At 36.7% G+C, this 26,072-nt stretch overlaps 1 protein-coding gene and 1 long non-coding RNA gene across 22 annotated transcripts in view; one reads left to right on the top strand and one right to left on the bottom strand.

The window, feature by feature from the left end:
* The window catches only part of B3GALT1 (beta-1,3-galactosyltransferase 1), a 180,269-nt gene that overhangs the window by 116,564 nt on the left and 37,633 nt on the right, over positions 1 to 26,072 (top strand). For 13 of the 14 annotated variants that reach the window (XM_064434619.1, XM_064434628.1, XM_064434627.1 and 10 more), the window contains one exon: positions 10,399 to 10,502. The gene's annotated coding sequence lies outside the window, so the exon portion shown is untranslated. Of the gene's footprint in view, positions 1 to 10,398; positions 10,503 to 12,308; positions 13,866 to 26,072 lie in introns of those variants that run through there. The other variant, XM_064434629.1, reaches the window with a different exon arrangement.
* Positions 1 to 26,072, bottom strand: part of LOC135308940 (uncharacterized) — a 112,602-nt gene that overhangs the window by 70,121 nt on the left and 16,409 nt on the right. The window contains exon 3 of one of the 8 annotated variants that reach the window (XR_010369314.1): positions 2,942 to 3,988. The exons of 6 other annotated variants lie outside the window; for them this stretch is intronic. This is a non-coding gene — a long non-coding RNA (uncharacterized LOC135308940). Of the gene's footprint in view, positions 1 to 2,941; positions 3,989 to 14,579; positions 15,246 to 26,072 lie in introns of those variants that run through there. One more of the 8 variants, XR_010369312.1, reaches the window with a different exon arrangement.

The following is a 26,072-nucleotide window of genomic DNA, read 5'->3' as shown; positions in this document are numbered from 1 at the left end:
TGGCAGCCGTCACAATACTCTGTTATGTCCCCATTGGTAATATTGAAGAATGCCATGAATTCAATTGATAACAAAAGCAGCCACAGTGATGCTTGCAATTATAGAAAGTGTTTCTGCAGTTGAGCTATTCTTGCCTCCAACTTGACAGGATTTTCCCTAACAGCTGATAAAAGGAAATAAAGAAGGACAAATACACAAGAAGTGATCTAGTACCCCTAAATATCTGATTGTTACCACTTGAGGCCATGTTGACTTACCTCACCACTGAGAATATGTTCATTGTCTTTTCTATATCCTCTCATAGGATATAAACTGTTTTGAATATTGACACATTTACATCTTAAAACCACCCAGAGACACACCTTTACTTACCCATACTGCTAAATGAGACTAAAAGTCAAACTTAAATGCACCAGCCATTTCTGCTGACACCCAAAGTATGAACTCCTTTCCTTATTTCTCTCTAACCCTTAGATTTATAAATCCTTTTTTTTTTTTTTTTTGGGTGTTAACTTGATTATTGTCATAATTTGTTATTCTTAAAAATCTCACACTATTTACAAGGTATTTGTCTTGGGTTTACAGATCCTTCAATCAAACATGTTTACAAGCAAGTCAGTCTCTTTTGGTTCTAAATTAAAAGAGTACTTTTAGGTGTTACAGGGCTTACAGGTTACTTTTTTAAGGCCAAAATACCTAATGTTATAAAAAACCTGCATGATGAAGCACCATTAACAGGTACTGACAGAACAGTTTACAACAATAACCTGAAGAAAGTGTTAAATTACTTACACAGAGATTTCATCAAAGTCTCTGCTCAACTTCCTGTTTTGTTTAACACATGAGAGATCTAGTTAAGATGATCTTAAGTCAAGAATTGGATAAATAATGGAATGACAATAGTATGAGAAATAGGAGCATTGTCCATAAGGGAGCTAAGTGAGCAAAACCCAGAGCAAGACTGCTCTGCGAGTGAGAGCTCAAGAGTAAGAGCAGGAATCAGGAGCTAAAGTCCAGGGGTAATATCCAAGGCACAAGGACAAGGTATAGTAACATGCAGTGTGTGCAAAACAAAGGCAATCTGCTGAGTGTCCTAGAGCAATGAGTGCAATTTGCTCTGATGGGTAGGCAGCTATCAGTCAGTCTGACATCACTCTTCAATCCTAGGTGACCAGTTCTATGCAGGACACCTCTGTAGTTTAGTATTTCAAAAAGAATACATGCATCTCCATTTGAATTTTATAAACATAGGACAATTTCCATCATCCTATGTACAAGTATAACACGAACACTTAAAATATCTTAGGTACTGCTATGTAGTAAGAGACCTGATTAGGTTATTGAGAGCTTTGAGTTCACAGCCATCTCAGCCCACTGCTGTTTTCTGGGTTTTTAGCCTTGTCTTCATTTCAGAGACAGATTTTAGTCAGATCTAGAACTTTCTTCCCATATATAGGCATATTGCTTGAAAGAAACAGTACTGTGTATGTGTGAAAGCAAATATGTGGCTGTTTATTTTATACACCATAGCAGAGAAATTGTCTGCAATGTGTGTGTGAACCCATCGGCACAGAGGTAGAAGAGGTATTACACTTCATCTGCAGCTGAAAGTTCTGTCAATTGACAGAAAAGGGGCAGAGTGACATGGGAAATGCAGACAGGCAATACATATAAGGAGACAGATAGCAAGAGTACCAGAAAAAAAAAGGTTATGAAATACATTTGATACAGGTGAAAGATGTCAGCTTATTGCTTTTTATTTATAGACCTGCATAGAAACGTACAGTGTTTTGCCACACAAAAATTAAATTTATGCAGATAGCTCAAGGAGTAGGCATGTGAAATCACAACTGACATGAAAAGAGAAGTAGAATGAGTTAAATTCTTGTGGAATAGGAACTGCTTTATCCTCTGGTCATCACAATAAAAAAGGCAATTAAATACTCTGAAGAAATATTCAGTGTCTTGCTAATGAGACTTAAAGCATCATTATACAATGAAAGGTGCTCAGACAGGAATTAGTGATAAGTAGATAAGTCTTGGGGGGGAAAAAAAGGTGCCAGACTAGAAAATACATAATAGTAAAAGCCACAAACATATCTGAGAAAGAGGTCTTATAACCTAAGCAAAAAATATTTCCTGCAATGATGTCATCTCAAAGACCAGCCTTTTGTATAAACTACAGAAAAGATAAAACACAAACAACTTCTTACAAAGAAACACCAGTTAATTTCTGCTCCAAAAATACACCCTAAAGATAGCAGAATCCAGAAACATTATCTCAGAATAGATCTTTCATGTTTATACACACGTAATTGTTCTGTATGATGCAAAAATATTTTGTTTACTTCATTAATACTTGAATTTTACCACGGAATTGAATGTTGTAAGGATTCAAAATTCAAGAGCAGTTGAAGGGACTGATTGAGATCCAAATCTAGAATAATGCTCAGCTAGCATAGTATCTCACATTCAGACCCCAAAATTATGATTACCCAACATGCAAGTACTCTTTGGGTTGCCACCTACTATGATCTTTGTAGAAAGGAAGTAAGTTCTGTGAAGACTGAAGTAAGAGAATGAATATGGTCATTTTCTGTGAAGTTCATTATAGCAAAAGTACTTGTTTATTTTGTTTTTTTGTAAAATTATCACAAGGCTTGTATAAGCATAATGGATACACATATTGTGCCTATAAATTCTCATTCATATGGGATAAACCACTGAAGCAATGTTTTGAAGTTAACGAGCCTTCCCAGTTCATTACAGATAAAAATACTGAGTTCCACCTTCAGTATGAAATTAATAACTGTTAGCGGTGTAAACAAGCTTTGAATTTAATTTCTGGTACCACAGAAACAGCAACAGCAATTTCTTTTCATACATTTGAGATATATAAAGACAGGCAGAAAACATCAACTCTTCAAAAACTCCCCAAAATGTTTTTAATTACTTTTCTAATTTTTTTAATGTAAACTTAAGACAGTAACACATAGCAAAGATTATTTTTACTTCCAGCATTGTGAAGCAGTAATGGTTTATTATTTTGCTCTTGATAGAATGAGCATTATTTACAACTCTAAACAATCCTGAATTTTGAAAGTCTCTGACTGTATTTCACAAAGCAGCAAAATGATGTTTTAGACAGGATGCATAAGAGAAGAAATACTTTCAGAAAACAGACAACTTGAGAATATTTCTAATGGGAACACTTTCACCTGACAGAAATAATAAAATGTATTTTCCCAAAGGACAAGGAGTTACTTTTTAGCTGGTTTTCTTTTTATAGAATCACAAAAAAAACCCCCAAAACTTTAAGATCATCAAGTCTAACCATCAACCTATCACTGCCAAGTCCACCACTAAACCTCATCCTTAAGTGCCACATCTACATATTTTCCATATGTCCATGGATGGTGACTCAATCACTTAAGTGGACAGTCTGTTCCACTGCTTGATAACCCTTTCGGTGAAGAATTTTTGCATCATATCCAATCTAAACCTCCCACAGCACAACTTGAGATAATTTCCTCTTTTAATCAGCACCAATTAAACACAAATTCTGATGTTCTGCATCACACACCTTCCTCATAACTAAAAAAGTGTCAAACACTTCCCATTTGCTGCTGTCATTTAACATAGAAATTTATGAAGCATCTCTGAGAATAGCTCAGTAGATCACATTTACATGGATAACTCAGTCTGCACGGGCAAAGCAGGACTGAATTAATGAATATACTGTTGCTTCACATACCAAAAGTGTGGCTAAAGGGATAGTCTGCAAATGCAGAAGCGGGGACTGAGAGGTGCACTGGTTCATCAGTGCATTGATGACTCCCTCCTGTGCAGTCTCAAGAAGCTAATCTTGCTCAGGTCAGGGTGCTTGATCCATGTTACTGGGAATCACTCAGGACACAAGCAATAAGACAGCCTGTGTCCACGCTTCAGGTTTTCCTTGTCCTCTGTCCCAATTTCATTCCCAGAAGCACTGTGATTGTGAAAGGCACAGTGTGACACCATAAGAGACTCACATCTTCTCTGCACAAACACACACAGTCTGGGTGGCAGCAACAAAGCAAAAGCTTCCCCTAGGGCATACACCAGGATTATCAACAAGGGAGGACTACTTCTGGATTAAAGCTTTGGCCCACTGTTGGCTACGGCAAAACTCCCACTGAAGTCAGCAGAGCCAGGATTTCATGTCTGTTGCAGCAATTTTGACTCCCTGCCTGTTCTGCCTTGGGACTTCCAGCCAGCACAAAAAGGGTCTTAACAGTGCCAGAAGCTTTTACATTATGAACTGCAGGCAGAAGCCCTGAAACCCTTCATATAAACAACCAAAGACTCATCAGCCATTTAAGAAATTTAAGACTCTGCCAAGCTCCAGGGGATTCAAACCTCCACACACAAGTATGATGTTTCACATTAGCACACCGTGCTGAAACACTCTTGTCCTGTTAAAGTGCTGTCTTTTTTTTCTTTTTATGAAAGTGTTATGGCAGAAGATTCACGTTTTGATTGAACACAGAGCAAGAAGCAAGCTAAATCATATACTCAATACAAATCTCATGCAATAATGATGAAAGAACTGTAAAACGATTGCAACAAAAGCAGACACTTCATGAGGTAAAGTCTCCTCTAAATTCAGTATGGGAAGGCAGTATGGGGAAAATGGAAATGCATTAAGAAAAGATGATAATGTAGATAGGACTGTCCAAAAGTCTTAATGACACTGTAAAATATTATGATAAGTCCCCATTTAAAATATATTTGGCCTTTGTCAGTGCATATGAAACAGACAAACTTAACAAAATGTCACAAACATAACTAAGTCAAGCTGGCATGGAATTACAGTGCTCAACAAACACAAAGAACCAGTTATAAGTCCCTGACCTGTGACAGATTTTTGCTGACTTCAGCACAAAGCTAAAATAATTGTAGGCTGCAGGACTAGACCGTGGTCATTATTTCATCTAAACACAGAGGAGCTTCAGTTTAGTGAGGATGGCATGAATTTTGCAATGAACACCTATTTAAAAAGAAGTCAATTTCTGCTGCTGCTACTCATTGAAGAAGTAATCACTTCATCTCAGGCAGCATACAGATGCCCTACTTACAACATGTAAGAGTCATTACAAAAGAAATGGATATTTATAGTTGTATTTATTAGACTTACATTGTCATGTAAAGACAGACACACACACACACAATATACTCTATTAGATTCATTTAAATTAAGATGTTGGGGGTTTTTTCCTGAGCCCATATTTTAATAGAAGCTTTTTAAAAAAAGGTTTAAAGCTTAGAATGGGATATATTTAGAATTCCATTCAGCTTTGCAAAAAAAAAAAAAAATTGCTTAAAAAGGCTGCAATTCAAGATCTTCTAGGAATAAAATTTCTCCTGAAATACTTGACATTTCCAAATGGAAATACCATCAGAACAAACCACCACTTGAGATTCATTTCTAGGTTTACAGAAACAGCTACAGAAAGTTGATCCAAGAAAACATCTCATTCTAAAAGCTTCAGCCACTCATTTTTAGTTCTTCATCAACAGTCCATCAGTCCTTAGATTTAAGAATAGCAATTATGATAGTGGTCATAACTGGTTTATGCTCGCTTAGAAAGATTACTGCTGAATTTACTGAACTACTCTGGCTTGAGTAAATGCATGGCAAAAACCAAGCACTGAACACCAACTTTCCCATGCAAGGGCACACAATGGCATAAGATCCCCCACTTTTGCTTTTGGATCATGGCAAGGGAATAAGATCATATTAATATCAGTGAAAGGTAACTAGCACAAAATAAGTCGTACACTAGGCACCATCCTTTGCAGTGAGAAATTCTTTAGCAAGCTGAATGTTTGCAGGAAAAGAAAAAAAGGGCTGGGGAAAATGAATGTGCATTAAACACGATCTCCATCATTCTGATATTTAGGTATATATCCCTCTCCTATTGCTAAGTACCAGGACATATCATGATAGCTATTCTGCAGAACATCCATCATCAGAAAATTAGGTTCCTTATAAAGCTTTTTTCTTGACACTTTCTTATTTGTGCCTGTAGCCAATATTTTCTATTTTTAGGAAATTTTATATATATAATTTTTTTAAGCATCCAAGGAAAGACAACATGAGTTATTACTGTGAAATAATATAGCTAAGGCAGAAAAAAAGGATTGTCAGATAGTCAGAACTGGATCATTAAAAAATTCTCTCATTTACAGGTGGTCCTTTACTAATCATATACAAACAACAAGGTGCTTTAATTTCTATCATTCTAAATTATTAACACTTGACTGTCAGAGCTAAATATTCAAAAAATATCTTCAGACTCTCCATCCTATTTCTTCTTCAATGTTCTGGAAATCTTTCTGGATACTGCCCCTAAATTCCCTCTCTTCACACAAAAAGCTTGATTTTCCATGTTTTCTGATTAGCTGCTGCAATTTTTTCATGTGACTATTTAGTGAGAACGTTTTTTTAAAAAGTGAAGAATCATGGAATCAGAGTTTGGAATAAAAGAAGTCATGTGTTACCTTCAGAAAACCTCTCAACCCTTTTCAACTTGAATTTGCTTTCCTATGTGTTCCTTTGGTTTTTTGCTATGCTATACATAATAACCTCTGATCTGTCTTCAGTCTAAGTTACTTTATACCTTTATTTACACTTTTCTTTATCATATTCCTGCTTGTCTAAGTTTATCTTCTATTGTATGGACCTAACCACCTCCTCTCAGCTTGTCCCTACATTCACACCAAGTGATCTAAACTAGCTTCAGCCATGGCTTAAATTTTTAAAACTTGCCTCAAGCCTTCATACCTCCATCTTTCCCCTCATAAAGAAGTTGGAATCTCAATAACCTCAATGAACAATCAGTGTCAGGAGAAAAAGTGCTTGCCTGGGGCTTTTTTTTTTTCAAGTATTTTAGAATAAGTAACTAAGAATAGTAAGTGAGAACCCAAAGTTACAACAGAAATGGTATTAACACCAACAAATACATTGAACTTCAAGTTTCATTTTTACTTAACAAAGCAAAACCAGAGTATTTTAGTTTGAGATTTTTCCATTATCTCAAAGTGATACCTACAGCTTAAATATAAAATTCCAATTTCATACACAGAATTGAATCTGTTGTTTGGTTAACTTACTAACTAGTCCCTTAGATTAACTCACACATATTGTATACACTTAATGTTGAGAATACACTTTTTTTTGTACTGTTGGATCACCTGATAAAGCTTAACTTAACTACAAGTGAATTCCTGACAAAAATACAGGAAGAAACAACTCTTTAGGAAGAGTAATTCCCTATATGGGAATTGTGCTGGACGCTGAAATCTTGACAAATGCTCCAAAACCAGTGAACACTGGGCATTTATTCCCTTTTGTACTTGTAAGAAGATTGTGACCTTTCTTTTGCCATGTATGCCTCAGTGCTGTTTCACAGCCACCTTGTACTACCTTAACAAGTTAAAGCACATGGACTCTCCCTGAACAGATCAGTGCACCAAACCCACAGGGATGGGAGCTCCAAGAAACATTTAAACCAGCACTCCATCTTTCACAGTGGGTAGAATTCTAACAAGACCAAGCACTTGAGTTTTGACCACTTAAGAGAGCTTTCCTCTGCTGCAACTTAGATTAGTCTGAGTCCCTGGGTAACAGTCTTCAGCACATAATAGCTGATGTCTGCCAGGAGGTCTTTGAAAGAGCCCTCTTCTCTGCAGTACATGAACATTCTTACAGTCTATATATCAGGGCAAGAAGCCCCAGATTTTGCCATCAGCAAGAGCATTGTGCAAGACTGCTGTCTTTTCTAAAAGCATTCCCTCCAGGGAATTCAAAATGATCAGGCAGTTTCAGAAATGGCTATCTCAGCCTGGGCTGAATACAAATCAAATACATAAATGAAATTGCACATCACTTACGCTTACTGATGAGAAGTCTTGACAGCAGCATGGCCTTTTCCCTTTCCCAGGATTCTTTGAGTCTAATTTTATACACCAAAATAATTACACTGCTCTTCCATACTTGTATCAAGATACTCCTGACACTACACACTGCCAGATTTCAATGGGCTGAAGGGTTATCTATTAGGGCAGACTCATTAGTGGCCAATATGTTTAACAGGAATTTAACAGTTACTACTTTGTATATTGTGAGGATGTTTGTTTTCAAAATAATTACAGCAGTAAATTGTAAATACAAGTCTGAGTTTAATTCATAAAGAAATTCTATGCTTTTAGAATGACTAAGTTATAATTCATTTCCATCTTTAAACTACAAAAATCAGAAATAATTTCTCACCACTGGTTAAGATTTTAAACTGTCTCTTTTGGATGCATAGCTTAAAAACGCTCCGTAGTTTACAGTTTATCTCCTACCTGCTTAAAGGAAATAGTTCATACTTATTTGAAATTCAGGCTGCAAAGTGAGTGATTGGTGGGGAAGCAGAAGCAGCTCGATTACTATGGAGAGGCAGAATTTTGTAAGAAGCCTCACGGAAAAAAAATAATGATAACTGTGTTTATGATTCTCAACTCAAAAAAATTTAATAAAATCTAGTATATTTGAATCTGCAAAAATAGAGCCATTCTGAAAATTGATTGAAATTACTAATATTTCTTAATTGAAGGAAACCAACCACTGATTTCTCTTCCACTTCAGTTATGAAATGAAGGCAAACCATCTTGCATCCTTTTCATCACATCACACCCCTTCTGAACTATTTGCCCAATTGGTAGGCAACATCCCAATCCAACAGAAATTTGCTTAACAGTGTGAGACGTTGATGCATTTCAAACAGGGTTCTTGATGGCTGAAGACTGTAGTCTAGCCTCAGCATGGGTAACTGCTGGCACTACAATGCTCACCTTGAATGAGACAATATTGGGAAGGTAATCTACAAACAGCTAACAAAGGTAAAAACTTCAGGGTTTACCACATTAGGCTCTAAATTGCATTAAACAGATTGAGAGCCAGAGCCTAACCAATCTTCCTACATATGATCAGAAATTACCATATTTCAATTAGAAAATGAAGCAGTAAAATTTTTTCAAATGTGAATTTTTTAATTCAAACTACTCATAGGAAAATTTAAAAGGAACTGTGATAAAATGTCACAGAAAACCAATGCCAAGATTCTCAAGTTACAGACCTTTGCATACTTCTGCCTCTGTTGCACTAAAATATAGTGGCAACTTCATGCAGTGCCTCTAGGCATGAAACTCCCTGATATAAATTCAACAAGAAATAGAGCAAGTACACATTCTGACCTGAATTTCTCATTTCTCACGTATTTCTAATAAAAGGGCGATTTCTATTTGCATTTTACAATTTCACAAGTCCGCTAATTGCGAGGCACTCTAAAATAAATGTAAATTGTCTGGACGGCCACCATCCAATTTCTAATGGACAGGTGCTCATATAAAAATTCAACAGGATCAGCGACAAGCCAGCAGTAACCAGCAGAGTGAGGGTAGAGAGAAATAACTTGACTTTCAGCTGAACTTCCTGTTTAACCACAGGGATAATCAAATTAGGTCAAGGTCAAGTACATGACAGAGCAGCTGTTCCATGCAGTAAATAAGGGCTGCTGGTGTATCGATAGATACAGTAATTGTGTTTTGATTTTCTCAACCACCATTTCATGTCTTGCAATTCCAAGCTGCTGCAGGAGAATGAAAGTGGCCTCCTGCACTCAGCCTTGCTTCTGGGCTCTGTAGGTTCAGCTGCCTCACAGGCTGCATGAAGCCTTGCAGCACAGCAGTCCATCAGCACTCACTGCAGCACTTCAGTAGCCCACCTCTTGTCCACAAGGTAAACATTAAAGCTGTCCAATATAGGAACTAATAACCAACTAATCCTTCCCCCATGGGACGAGAGATGTTTAAATCTCACTAGCAGAACGAAATGACTGGTGGTGACATTCTTATCCACAGAAACTTATTCTCAGATGTAGATCACTTAGGACCCAAATTAACTACTACAAATAGATCCTTTCATACAACGATTCTGAGACCTGTAGTGCTTTGGCTTAATAATTTATGATTTTCCTGTTTCAGTAAATGAAAATAAATTGATTTATGGCAGTAAATGCACAGGTACTGAAAACAGCAGCTGTAGTTTTTTTGATACCCATCTGTCCTCCTCTTACTCCATCTGTTTCCTTCACTCATTGCACTGGAATTCAGCTTCACAAAATGCAGTCCAAACTCTTCCATGTAGCACAGTGTAAGTTACCTAGTTACCCAGCTAAAAGACATTTTCAAAATAAATCACTCTCCTTGTACTCTGTAAAAGGCAACCGGCATGGATTTTGTCATTGATAAACGTCTGAATATTTTTTTCAACAAAATATACAACTGTCAGTAAATTTCCTCTGATTTCAGATGGTACACTTGGAAATAACAGCATAAAGGCTTCTTATTTTAAACAACTATTGATTACACCCTGGGGATTTTCACCAATTCCACTTGATACTGCTTTTAAAATGGTAAGTACCTACATAATTCTATGATTTATAGACTGCTTCAATTTTATCGATAATACAACAGTAAAAATGCACACTAATATATAATGTCATTTGATTATACAGCTTTTATAAAACTGTTGACTGACTTTTTTTATTCTTCAACACTTCTTTGGCCTGTTAATTATTAAAGATTTGGATTTTACTCTTTACACTAAATATACATGTTTAACAGGAAAAGAAAACCTAAGAAAGCACTCCCCCCTTACAATCCAAAATGGAACACAAAATATAAAGGCTGAAATGAATTTACTGGAAATTTTGCATAGCACAAATACAAAAGCTACTACTAAAACCCATTTGTCCTACAGGAAACTATAAGCAAAGGCTGTTTCCATTATTATCCCATATTTAAGGCAGTGTGGTACACAAGGTCAATCGAAGGTCAGGAAGGGAGGTTGCTGTTACTCTATAAAAGGGCTCACACTTTAAATATAAGTATCTCAGTGTTCATGGTGTCCTTCATTTCTACACTAATGTGGTACCTTGAATACCTACATGCCTTAAATACCTTGGTTTATGCATTTACTACTTCATTATTGGCATCACATTAAAAAGGAATATTTAAATTTTATTTGCATTACAAAAGTCTTAACTGATACTGAATTTATACAGAATAGAATATTCAATACTAGCATACAGAATACAGTGCACAGGAAGACATTTAAACACACATCTTTGTCATCTGGGTGATAGTAACTCCATTTCTAATTTTCTTTTTTTATTCCATACATTATTTTACTAAAAATTCAGTAGCACAACCGCCTGAAAAAATTTTTTGAGTCAAAACCAATAAACTAAACATAACTTCTTGAGATATAGAAGTGTTTATAATATAAGGAAACTTGAAAATATGTGATAAGAATTTTGGTTGGAAATAAAATGTTTTTCCAAGTTGAAAAATAGAAACAAATTATGGTAATAGCACTTTGTAAAATAGAACTTTTGTATTACAGATCCATTATAATGACGTAGGTGACAAAAAAATTAGGATTGCAATTCTTTTAACCTTTATGTGTATTTAAATATATAAAAGTCAAATTCTTCCTTTCTATGGCAGAGTTTGAAGTAATTACCAATGAAAACAAAGAACTAAGCTGCTGTTATTAACTGTACAGAAAAAAAAAGGCTGTATGCCTCCTGTGGTCTTTAAAAAGCATGAATAATTAATCATTTGCATAAAGATAAAGCAAGAAAACACAGGCAAAAACATTTACCTTTTAAACATGTACATGCTACTTATCTCGATTTCTTCCATAAATAGAAACTAATTATGGAGAGACTGAAACCAAGACAATGCCCTAGAAAGAGGCAACCCTTTTTACATATACTCAAAATGCTGTGAGTAAATCTGTATCATACCGGTTCATATTTAACACACAGATCTATTTTGGTCTAATCTTCCTCCTTTTACAAGCAGTGGTTAAACTTCTACTAATTCCATTAAAAGCAGAATGAGCCTTGTTGTATTCTTTCTCTAGTAAAATTACCTGCCCTGCAGAGTATCAATATTAACTGTGAATGGTAGAACTGTAAAGGCTCTAATGAAAAAAAGCATTCAGCCCTCTAAATTAATGCCTGAGCTCTGACTTTTAAGTGAAGACAGAGAGCAAGTCAGCTGCTGCTCATATTGCTTTCTTATTCATAATTGAAAAACCAGAGGCTTGGGAGTACTTTGGCAACCTAATCCATTCCTTCCCAGGAATTTTATATAAGTTTTCCTTTAATATAACTTTCTTCTCCTGATTTCTTCTCCTGCTATAATTTCAGAAACAAGTTTGATCCAGGGCTAAATTTCAAACCCCAAGACTGACACAATATAGGGGTCAGCAGTGAGGTTGAAATTTGAAATATGCTGAATCAATCCTGCCAAGGTGGGTGTTAAGGCTCCTCAGTTTCAAAGCGTACCTCAGCTGCTGTATTTGGGCAGTAATGTTCCCCAGAGTCACTGCAGAAGTGCATGTCAAGCTGTTCCTCAGAGCAAATAGCAACTCTCTATATATCAGAAAAAAAAAGGCTGGCAAAGGACAAAATTGAAGACCCTTCAGCCACTCAGAGCTGGAAAGAACCCTTAGAAGGACTGCAAGCAACCTGAGTCAGGAAAAATATTTTCTTTGCAAGCTGGGAGGAAAAGGTGGTTGGATGGATCCAAGAAAGTCAGCCAAGTTAAAAGATGCATGCTGGACTTCACAAAATTAAGCACAACCACAGCCTTTATTTTTAGGCCTATATTTTCCTGTGCTAAAGGAAGGGAGATTAAGATGCCTGAAATGCTTATTCTTCACAGGCAGGGTCACTCAGAAATCTGATCTGTATGATTGCAGACACTTGTAAACACTTATTCACCAGGATACAGCTCTGAGCTATAATTCACACTTTTAGTGCTGTACAGCAACCCAGAAGCCAAAAACTGTGTCCCATTAAAACAGCGTACGAGGTGACAATTTTCTGTGCCTCTTTACAAAATCATAATGGGAAGAAATACCTTCAGGATTGCCCTAAAATACCATCTGTCCACAGAAAAAGGCAAAATACATTAATTTACACACAACATTTTGCCAGCCAGTAGCAGCAGTAAGCATTATCCCTTTCTCCTACCCTTCACCTTAAAATGGACTATTCTAAACCACTTCAGTTTTGGCACATACATTTTCTGCAACAAAAATAAACCAAAGCAACTGAATATGTAACAATGTGCAAAAAAAGCAGAGCCTAGGGTGGAACACACAACCCAGTGCACGTTTCTGTTTGCCATATACTGATACCTTGAAGTGCAGAATATTTGCACAAATATAGGGAGCCCTGAATGGCAGCAAGAGGCACTTGCAGCCTAGATCAGTCCTAGTGTGTGCCTTCAGAGACTGATTTCACACCAGCTGAACTTTAACCTAAATAGCATTAGGTTAACTCATTTACCTGAGTTTCAAATAAATCACTCACTCTAAGTCCTAACTTCCTGATTCTGTGCAACAGCACTATCACACCAGTCTACCTTAAAGCAAGGGCAAAATAATTGTGTAACTAAGTGGATGCACTGGGCATGGTACAGGAGGAATGCAGATGATCATTTAAAGCTAAAGCTTTAAAATTAGATTACAGAAAATGCATTTAAATAGTTACAGCAGCAATTATTTTTTACCTACTCAATACTATGAGACTACAAGCTGAAAATTTATTCTATGACTTATGATTTGTAGACAGCTGCTAAACTACTAAAGATTTCAGCTTTCCTTGGTTAACTGATCAGAATGTGCTTTTCATTCATTCTTGGTTTTCAACTTTATTGTTAATGCAGAAAATCTGCATAATACCAAAAACTGAGACTTAAAGAGGTGGAACTTGATCTCAAAATAGCAGGGTTTGTTGCAGTTTTTAGTATTTTTCTGGTATTTAATAACTAAAAACTTCACTTCAGAATTATAGCTCACTGACAAATAACTTCATTACACAGTGACTGTCTGTGGTGTTTCATGTTCTTCCAGAAGGCCAATTTCAAAAACATACAAACCTTGGAGGGGGGGGAGTGGCAAGAAGGAAACAAACTGAAATAACCTTAGCTTACATTACCAAAAGGAAAATCCCCTATTCAAGTTCAAACTAAATGGCATCTTGGAGGTGAGAACAGAACAGTAATCGCATCAAGCAAGTTGTGTGAATGATGACTTAGGAGAACCTGATGAAGAAAAAGAGAAGAATCCTCAAGGCAGGAGATGCAATAAACCAGCTACTTGCATTGATTGATTAAAAAAAAAAAAAAAGTGAAGTGTTGACAATGTGTTTACACAGCCTTTTGAAAGATAGGAAAATAAACTGGAAGGATTAAATAGCATTTATCAGTCATCAGAGGGATATGTCAGTAGGTCATTCTGTACCTTGTCAAAGTTATAAACAGCAGTCCAGATGCCACAAGCATGGCAAAAGAGATGGCAACCTCAACTGTGCCTGGTCTCTCTGCTACTAAATAATCTATTGTAATCAAGGTATTAAAGAATAAACCCATTAGAGATTTCATGATGGTAACTTGGTTATATATATATATACATATATAACTGCAATTTTGGGGGGACTAGCCCTCTGCAGAGGGCCACAGGTCTGGCATGAAATTGCTCTTCAGCTTGCTAGGCAAACATGCACCGATCTTCAGCTCAATATAATGGTGACACCTCCACTGCAGAGCAAAGAGGTGACACTTCACTCAGGTGTCCGATCTCCTACAAAGAAACTGTATTTCCTTGGTTTATTTATACAAGTTCAGAGGATGCCAATATCCATACATGCAAAACCAGAAGTGCATGCTCTTATATATTAAGGAGAACTGCAGAAATGTCCAAGACAGAACCACAGATAGGGCCAGTTCTCAGTAAAGTCGACGCTGTATATTCATCCATGATAACCACTGGTGGTACACTAAAATACACCATGCTAATGGCCAGTCTGCTCCTTTCCTTGTTGTGCCAGATCACACCAAGTACAACTGCTTGGTAGCCTTTGGTCTCTTCTGGTCAGGCTAGTACTGAAACCTATTTTGGATTAATTCTTTCTCTGTTGGCTTTGTCCCTTGCTTTCAGACACTTTTCGGGTTTTGGCTGGGACACAGCCAGTTTTCTTCATAGCAGTCTGTGTTTTCAACTTGTGGCCAGAGCAGCGTTGACAGCACAAGGCCATCTCTGTTCATATATTACAGTTTCATTGCATATATGTGGATGACTTTGACAGTGAATTTGCAGAAAAAAACGAAAAAAAAGAGGCTTAGGATCTAGAGGGTACATTTTCAAAGCTTAAAGCAAGAGGTACACTCAATCCTTTTAATGACTAATAGGATAAGTATACACACCACTTACAAGTGGATTTCAAAAGGTTCCATATTTAGAATAAATTTAAGCAAACAGATGAGATGAAATCTAAAAAAATTAAAATTAATAAAACAACCCTAGCAACACATCAACCAATGATGACTCTTTTCTATTCATTTACATACAGCATTTTGCCAACCAGCACCAGTCATTAAACATTACCCCTTTCCTGCACCCTTCACCTTAAAAGGGACTATTCTATATCCCTATCTATTCATATATAAGCTGATCAACAGTACTTTTATATCTTTGTTAGAATTACTGCTGCTCAAAAGTGGCAATTCTAGAGCAGATTTAATTGTTTTGGCTACTAAAAGAAAAAAGTTCCTGTTCTGCTGAATCTTTTATTACTTCTTCCCATGTTGTAAAAAGCACCCTGGTATCTCCATAAAAGATGCACCACAGCATAACTGTGTCCTCTGCTTGAAAGACAGGACAGAAAAATGTAGGAAAAGCATTTCTCTGATAGTGCCTACACATCTTCTGGTTGCCAAGGTACAAAATACATTCAAATTTCTGGGGTTTTCGTATATGAAAACATCTTTTCAGGAAAATGTTCAAGCAAACATTGTGGATGAGAGATTTTCTTTGTTTACAGAACAGACACTACATCATGAGGATCAAACTTACCCACTTCATCTCTCACCAGTAATCGAAAAAACTCTGCATGTTTAGTAGTTCCATGAGGATTTGCCTTTCTTATCTCTTTAATCCTGACAAAAGGACCATAAAATGTGCCAGGTAAAGGCAGCTTTCACAGTTACTAACACAGACCACCTTATTAGGAAACAAATCAAAAGCAGAAGTTCATTCCACAGAAGCTGTAAAACACCTTTCATACAAAATTGACTTTGGCCCAAGTAAAGTGGCACTAAAGAAGGATTATGTTGAAAAGAAGTCAACTATGTATCAGCTCAGATATAAACTAGCTGACATTCCTTCCAGGTGTATTGCGTATCCATCACGCCCAGATAAATATCCTCAGGCTAAGATATGTTGAACTACTAACTGTTTTCACTTAGGAGAATATGCATTGGCAATATATGATAAAGCATCTGAAGTAAAGAAATGCAAGCAAAAATTGGACACGTGACTAATTCACTTTTTACTTCATCTTGAAGCAAACACCATGGTGAAATTAATTGCACAGGACTATGGCTGCTGTTAATTTTCAGCAAATAACGACCATTTTTACCACCGCCAGTAAATATTTCAAAATCCAAACACAAGGAAAACCAAGTATTTCCTTACACACATAACAGGAATCCTATTTAAATAAAAATTCCAGAAAAAACCAAAAGAGAATTTGAAGCAATTCAACACTGACACTCAAAGACACATTTTAGATGTAGTAATAACTGTATATCCTTCAATCCTTTCAGTTTTATGGATAAAAGTGCAACTGACTGTTTTTAATTGTATGCAGATGGTTATTTTTATTATGGTAAAGTTAGCACAAAAATGGTCTAACAGAACTTGAATCTTTAGTTCATTCCATAACTTCCTCTGCATTGCAAAGGCACAATACCATAATTTTGAATATTCATGACAGGTACAAAACAAACCTTAGTCAATGCTCTTAATGTCTCCTACTATGTAAGCTCAAAGCTGAAGTCTAAAGCCTAAGTATTTTGGAGAGTGCAAGACAATAATCCTTAAACACAAGAATAAATTACATTTAGATTAATGCCTACACACTTAGAGAACAATCTTGATGAAATACTATCAGAAGATATATCCTCCCCTAGAGTATCAACAAATGTTCCAGGAAATTGAAAAGTGTCTATTAAAAATAAAAGTTTGACAATTCCATTTTAATTCTTGTTGCATCTGGTGTCATTCCAAATGCACAGCATATCTACAGCATCTCTGGATGAAATAACCAAAGGGCAGAACAATGACAGCCTCACAGAATTGCCCATGCAGAACCCTGCTTCATACTCCCACCCAGGCAGCAAACATTGTACAGCAGCTAAGGATGGGCACTACCATCCACCAATAATACCCTCAGTTTCAAACTTCTTTAATTAATAATTAAGCAATATGCCATGCATAAACATTGCTTATTCCCAGTTTGCTGTGGGAGTTATGTTGTTTCAATCATTATTTGAAACACTGAAGCTACCAAGTACTTCAGACCCCATAAACCCTGCTTGCTATTATATGGAAATGGCTTAAGTCCATATCCCAAGTCTAATATTTCTGAAGAAGAAAACAGAATCTGACACATTAGTTTTAAAGGGACTGACTATAACTATAGAATTAAAATTGCATCAGGACATGACAGGAAATGAAGGAAAACATTTCCCATTACGGTGACTGAACGTGCTGAAGGTAGTGCTGAGACACTTTTGTGAGCAGTGAGATTAGGAATGGGGAGCATTTAACATCTTACATCTGTCTTGAGTTGCCTGATCACCTGGATATAAAAATTCTGATTTGCCATTTTCTTATTTCAAACTTGCAATACTACTTTATGTCTCCACAGAGCCAAAATTCCTGGTTTGCATAAATAGAGTATTAATTGTTCAGAAAGATGTTGAAACTTTAAGGTCTGCACAGGCTCCTGGACCCCAAAAGTTGAGTTAATATCACACAGGTCACTAATGGAACAGTGACTCAGAACAAAAGTATTGATTAGGAGCACTTGATAACATTGTGGTTAACTATAATGTATGTATGTCCTACCTCAGGGTACCTTCTGGGAGATGTGTGGTCATGTTTACTGGAAAGCTTTAATTTTTCACATTTAGGTATACTTCTATTTTTGCAAACAGACTAGGAAAAGAGATGAAGGGAATTTCTTTTAAAATCTAAAGGAACATAAACCAACTATAACTGTTGTAGAATATATTGATGCAAGGCACCCCCCGACGTGGGGAGAAATAAGCTTTGACTCCCAGATTTCAGAAGGCTGAACAATTGCTTTATTAAGCTACACTATATTGCACTACATACTATACTACACTCTATGCTAAAACTATACTAAAGTAATACTAAACCCGTGACCCTTTCAGACAGTCACGACACAGCTTTGACCGAATTGGTCAATCAATCCAAACAACCATCACCAGAGTCCAATTAATAAATCCCTTTTGGTAAACAATCTCCATAACACATTCCACATGTGCCAAACAGGAGCAGCAAATAGAGAGAAGAATTGTTTTCTCTTCTTTCTCTAAGCTTTCTCACTGCCTTCCCCAGGAAAAATCCTGGGAGAGAGAATAATGTCTCTCTCTGTTCAAAGAGTATGTGAATACCACAGAATACATTCAGAGGAATGTAATCTATAAGTCATTTAAATGCACGAGTCAATACTTGCAATGATATAATCATCTTTTCTTTTACTTCAGAGCTAAGTCAACATTAGGTTTCATTTTACTGCACATGCATGCAGTTAAAAATATCAGGTTTTGTACACATTATTAGAAAAATGTCTCTTTTCATTCCATATGTAGTACCAAGGTGTTAAATTGAAAGTTCTGTTTGTCTAAAGAGGGTGCCTGGAATCTTATATTGTCATTATAATGTCATTCCACAGCACAACTATTGTACCTCTAGCTACATGTTAATGCATAAGTAGGTCATGCAAATCAGTGGTTCCAAGGATCAACTTTGCCAACTGCATGAGGGAATTATGTCAGTCGAGGTGCTAAGAATCAGCCATCATACATCTATTCTACAAAAAACGTAAACCACAGACAACTTCACTTTCCGTGTGTATTCCAGGAGCAACTTAGCATTTAGAAGAATTAAACAATTAAGCAAAAGTCACCAACACAAGTGACTGCATGTTTAGGCTTCTCAGCAGGCTGTAATTTTTGTGTATTTCCTACTTTTATCAGTCATCCAGTTTGTCTAAATGCACACAGATTAGAAATTGCATTATTCAAAAACCTGCACCACTGAACCAAAAAGGCATTTGCTTCTCTGTCAAAGAAAGCAGAATGTATTTGAAAAAGATTATTAGCTGACTTAGCAAACATGACAAAGGCATGGTAAGGTCACAGGGTCGCTGGTCAAGAGTGTCTAACTCCATATTACAGGATGTAGCATAATTCAAAGGTCTGGAAAAAAGGATGGAAGAGGCACTATTGTCTGGTGACTGGTTAATAGTATTATCTTTCTATATACCCAGTCTGAATATATACCCATATATCTTTAATGAATGCAAAATATTTTTAAACTTAGTTTGGCATTTTCCTAGTGCAATATTTCAGCACTGATTCAGCATTCCCCAAATTTATTACCTCCAATATTTTCTATAGAACAATTGATGGACAGAACCCTCAGAATCTCCATAATCTTATTACTAACAAAGCAGTAAGCATTCATAGATTCTTAGTATTTTATAATCCCATTCAGGTATATAACTGCTAATTATTTTACTGTAATGAAGTTATGAAGTGACAGATACTTTTACAGATAATAAGAATGAATACTCTCTGAATAAGATTTGCAACACGTTCAGACTTGGTATTTAGTAATGCTTAGCCTAAAAATAATCCACAAAATATTAATCCCTACCTAAATGTCATTGAGAAATTCAGAGAAGCCTTTGTAGACCAAAAGCACAATCTTCCTTTTGCACCAGAAATCAGAGGCAGGGTTGGAAAAAAACATAAGAGTGTATTTTTCATCTTGCTGTGAAAGTACCAGCAAGTTTAAAACATCACTCATAACAGTAAATCAAATCTCAGTAATGCTTGTTGAAACTGGCTTTTAAGATAGAGAGTGAACAAAAGGACCTTTTAAAATCAGTTTTAGGGAATATATAAATTGTCTGAACAGTGCCATGGACAATCAGTTTTAACAGCGTATGTCCAACAGCCTAGTTACTTGCTTTTCTGGGAGCCTGCCAAAGAAAGAGATCCATCCAGAAATTATGAGGGGAAAAAAAATCAAGAGAAACTGGGTAACAGGACATAACTTACATACATTTCTAACTATTCTAAAGCTTTTCATCCAGCATACATCATAATTAAATCAGTGCTCCTGACCCATCTTCATTTTAATAGGGAAATACTTTTTTATTTTAAAGCCTGGAATGCCCTATTGACAAACAGTATAGCAACACATATAAGATTTATCCTACCCTGCAACTTTCCCAAGGAGCAGCTGAGAATTATTAATGACACGAGCATCACTGAACCACTGAATGATGTAAGACCACCTACATTTTGTAGATAGAGAGGAACAGAGGCCATAAACCAAATCAGCAGGAAACCTTACAGCACAATTAATATCTCCTAAAATATATTCCTGTTTTAGCTTCTAGGAAAGGTTTCACTGGAAGATAATATTTATTAAAACAGCAGCTATCTCAATTTTTCAAAGTATTACTTCTGACAGACACTGGTTACCAAGGGTTCAGTTCACTGTTTAATAAAGACCTTTCGTGAGACCAGCTTGAGCTGCACCTATGTGGATTCTTTTTAAATAAAGCTGTGTCTGCCCCGAGAAAGCCCAGTCTGGGTGTGCGCTAATGAGCAGGGTTTTGGCTCAGCCACTAAGAGAAAATCTTCAGTACCCAACAACCACAGGCCACGACACTACTTCAGATGTTCAGCCCAGAGCCTGCAAACCCAGCATGGGGCTGGCAGACAACTCCACTTTAATGGCTCTCACAAGCTGGTCTCTTCTCTTGCTACTCAGCACCTTTGCTGGTCCTCACACCACGAGCTGCAGCCTTACTGCTTCTGCCCTGGAGCAGGGAAGTGAGGAAGCGGCTCCCGAGGGCGAAGGCAGGCCCGGCCCCGGCCACGCTCCCAGCCCAGCTGCCCTGCCCCACCACTGCTCTGCCCTGATGTGCTGCCTCATCCAGCACCCACCTGGGAATTCAGTTGGATCCAGAAGCCTGCTTTTGCTTTTCCAAAGTGAAATGAATTACAGACACCTTAAATCCATGCCTGTCTCCAATATCTCATGACATCCCAGTGCCCACCTGGCCAGTTAAAACTCTTGCACTCTGCAAAGAGGTTTATGGATATGAAACAAAGCAAGTAGGAGTTTTGTAGCCCGTGAACTCTTATCTAACAACATGGAGCTCTACTTTTCACTTTCAGGACCATTTATTTCTTTTACATTTAGAATCGAAAGTATCAGACGAATACCTTAATTAGAAGGCATCAAACACAGGACAGATATGAGACCTGCAGCTTTCCTCAGGTGCAGTGTCTCCCATGTTACCAGTCTGAGACAGACCATGACCACCACTGCGTAGCGCTGGATTCAGTGAATGAGCCTGGGGATGGCAATCGGGGATGCCACACTGCCCAGCAAGAGACTGAGCCTCTCTCTTTTGGTAGCTGACTATATCCCCTCCTTTACTGAACCTGTGAAGCCAGGACTGCAATTAAAGCTGAGAATCCCCAAAGTTCCTTGGAAAAGGATAATTTATCAAGACATTTTAAAATTTCTTTTGATGTATTGTGTAACAGAAATCAGCTTGCCTCTCTCTCACAGGACTTAAGCATTTAGGACTCTCTTCTTCCTTGTTTTCCTAGGCTTTTTTCATGGACTTTTTTTTTTTAATTTTTAATACATAACTTAAACATTTCCAGGAACAATGGCATGTCAAATTTTTAACTTCTACTTCCTTTAACATAATACTTCTAGTACGGTATCCTGTGTTTTTCCTACTAGACCAAATTTACATAACTCCTTTCACACTTTCTAGTTAATCAGTGGCTGCAGTCGTCTAAAGACTGCCTTGTAAATACCTGCAACAGCAGGAAAGGCATTGCCAGTAAAAAACATGCAGGAATACTGAAGTGTTACTTAAAAATAACATTAGTTTCTGGACAGATGTGAAAGAGCTTACTTTCATATTAGTCCATGTAAGCCTACATAATCTCCTGACAATCTGGAATCTAAAATACATGCTTTGTGCATCACTGCATACTCATTTGACCAAAGGTTTGATAACATGCTTTGGTTTGCTATGGATGACTGAAATTCTAAAGAAACTATGTGCTGCAACAAGATCACAGAAATGTACAATTTATGGTGAGATTTGACAAATGCTCTGCACTTTTCTGAGAGCTTTTATACCACAGGGGATAGTGAAGTGAATATGAGTGGTAAAATGCCTGCTGATTTTAATAAAACCTAAGTCGTACAAATGATGGCTGCACTGAATCTCCAGCCCTTACGAGGTACCAGCCCCTTCAGGCACTGTCATTTCCCAGCATTCTCTGCACTTCCAGTTGTAAGAGTCCCATAAAATGAAATGTTCGTATTTTATTTTTCATAAATTATGCTTTCACCAGTCCAGCTACTCAAGTCTGCATTAATTCAGCTGTTTTTATTTAGCAGATGGTCCAACAAGGGTGACTTCTCAGTCTGCCTAATGTCTCCCCTTAAACCAAAGGTTCAATTACAACTGTCCAGTATCACACCCTTTAGATGCCAAGCAGACTGCATGGAGGCACATCTCTCTAAAGAAGTGGTAAAACATCTCAATAAATGAAAGAAATTACTGTGAACTTCCAGGGAATAGCAGACATTTCCCATCTGTTCAAACTACTACTGTTGCTATTTATAGAAGCTACCTTGGCATTAAGGACTCAAGGCTGATACAGTCAGATTTAGCAGAAGGATGTTCACTTTCTGCAGAGAGGAATCTGGCCCTAACTCACAACAAAGCTGAAATGAATCAGAACTTCATAATTTACATTTAACAGAACAATGACAAGTTTCAATATTAATAATAAAGTTTGAAATATTAAAAACAAAATATCTTAAAATCACATCAGTTTTTACAAACACCACCAAGAAACAAAATTCTAGGAAAATCATAGACATCACTATGCTATCGCTGCATCTCTTATCCTCCCTGACTAGCATGAGTAATATGCATTACAAAATACCTGGCTGAATGCAGCAATATTTCCTTTTCGTCATGACAGTCCAGTGTTAAAGCTGAATATAAAACATTTCATTACTTTAACACTTACTTTAGGCTTCAAAAACCAGTGTATTTAAAACAAACTTTTGGTGAAAGCTTTATTTCATGTCTCAGCAGTAACAAAGTCTATTATAATAACATGCATGAGATCTAGAGGTTCAGCAGAAAGATGATTGTATCCTTTATATCCACAGCAGGAAGATAGCTATTTCTTCTCCTGTCAGGATGATTTATTCAATAAATGGAGAAAATATGAATCTTAAAACGTATTGATTTTTTCCCTGCATCTCAAGGAACAGCAGAAATCTTAGGAAATTAAGAAAATAAACTCCATCATAGATATTTTAATACCATGCATTTTTGAACAATGAACTGAATCTCTTGAACAAAGAATATTGCAAATATTCCATTGGATAGTTAAATCAAGAAAGTCTGGCCTCTCTCTTCCCTATAACTTTTTGCTCCTTCCCCCATCTTTGGTTTTTATCCATCTTTCTTTTACAGAGAAGTTTATGAATTGTTCTGTTCATGCGGTTTATACCCAAAGACAAACTCAATCTATTTTTGGTACATTAATTAACAGAAAAGAATTATCTACTGGGAATTTTAAAAACTGATGTTTAAGCAGAAGGGGTTTGAAAGAATGAAGTACCAGGTATAAAGAAGGAAAGAGTTAAAAAAGCAATCAGGTCATTCTCTGTATTATGGTTTTTCATAAGCCATAGTGAGCAGTACAAGAAGTACCACCAATAAAACAGGGTCTATCTGTGAGGTTCAACAACCTCATCCATAAGTTCAGAGTGAAAATTTTTGGGTTTCATTTCTATCTGGCAACCTTATCTGAATCACCTTCTCAATCTCTTGAGGATACTTCCCTAAATTATAACAGGAAAAGTAAAAGGTAAGTAAAGTGAGGTAAAATTTAGCATGAAATCTAACATTTTCCCTACAAAGTTCAGTGGTCTTAATTTCAGAATATGCAACTGCAGCAGGAAAGCATTAGAAAGGTAAAATGAAGTTTAGTCTCTGGCAGCATTATAGAGTCAATGGTACTGCAGAGACTGACACTAAACACTTTCAGGAGGTTCCCATTCACTGCAAATTTTTGCAGCAATACTGTAAAACAGCAGTGTCAGGAGAGGTCACAGTAACTACATGCTCTATAATGAAGTTTTGTTTCATAGTATAAAACCAGAAAATCTAGCAAAGCAAAACTCACATAAAAGACTGTGATCACTAACTCTCCTGTTTGTTACCTTCTGAATGGTATTTTTTAACAAAAGAGATTTTGACAGCATCAGCAAACATGACACTGGTGTGAAATCCATAATTCAGACTGTGAGCGGATGTCATGACAAGGTGAGAACAGAGCAAAGTGACCACAAACAGTGATAGCTTATGAGAATGAACCAAGCATCACTAAGAATAAAGAACAATGAAAGAGTGAAATTGTTCTATTTTTCTCATCCAAATTTCTCAACTGCTTCATTCAAAGCCCCTTCTAATAAGCTAGTAATTAGGAACATTTTAATTATACAATTTAGGATGAAGGCAACCATGATAAAAATCACAAGGCCATGCTTAGATGGTGTAGGTTCTATTAACATGGGATGTATTTAATTGCTGATTTTAAACAGAGCTCTTTTTGCATTACCCTAAACCAATGTGGATTTAAGATCTCCACAATCATACTTAGCAAGGCACTGTGTGCAAAGCAAAAAAAGCTGTTATTCTGAAGGGTTTACAAGGCATACAGGGTCACATCTGGTTGACTTTTTTTTTATTTGGTGTTTAGGTCAACTTTACAGACCTACATGTAAGTATATATAAATGCACATTCTCTACATTGTTTGAATGGCCAACATATGTCCTCAATTTCCCCCTCTCTACATGTATATTTGTCTCATAATCTACACCCAGTGTTTCTGTGAGGATAAACACAAGCGTGAATTTGGTTATCTTCCATCAGTTGTAATTACTCTTGGTCATGAAGAGGTTTCTAATCCCTACAACTAACAGCTCAATATTCTTCTTCCATTATTTATTACTACATGCAGGCAATGAACATGCATGTTTAGGTACTGAGCTTAAGCATGATCCTGTAAGGTGTAAATACATTCTGGGGAGCTGTTAAAAGGAAATCAGGAAGGTGCATTACCCAATAAAGTGAGATCATAAAACCATACACTTTAGTCACTTCAAAGAAATTAATGTATTTCCCCAGACTCCTTTTGTAAAATCCCAATCATCCAAATAAATGACCTGTGAAATAAGCCTCTATCTAAATTACTCTATAACCTCCACGTCTTTCCCCCACCAAAATCTCTCAAGTCTTTAACATGACTACATTCCCCGCATAAAGCAATCTCTAAGTTTCATAGGTTCACTCCTCAAGGAACATATCACAAAGGCACAGCACAATTTCCCCTCTATTTACTTTAGGTTTATGAAAAACATGACAGGAACATCCAAAGCACCATTAGACTGTGGAGAACTGGTTACCATTGCAAAACGCAGCAGTTCGATACTGCAAGCAACCTCTCAAGAACATGCTTCTCCTACCCAATGTGTAACTACTGATTTGGCTTACCCCCAAACTTATCAGAAGCTATGAAACTGCAGCCAGTATCCATAATAACCTGCACCACTAAAGGCCCTGGTGTACAGTGTTCAGTACACTACTTTTTTTGTGGAAAACACGAAGTGGAAGAAAGCACCACCTGCACACTATTTCTCACGTGCCATTTCTTTATAACACCACATATACACATT

The sequence above is a fragment of the Passer domesticus genome, chromosome 10 (genome assembly GCF_036417665.1).
Source record: "Passer domesticus isolate bPasDom1 chromosome 10, bPasDom1.hap1, whole genome shotgun sequence".
Lineage (NCBI taxonomy): Eukaryota > Metazoa > Chordata > Aves > Passeriformes > Passeridae > Passer > Passer domesticus.
Note: the sequence above shows the minus strand (reverse complement) of the source record. Positions and strands in the feature narration are given on the sequence as shown.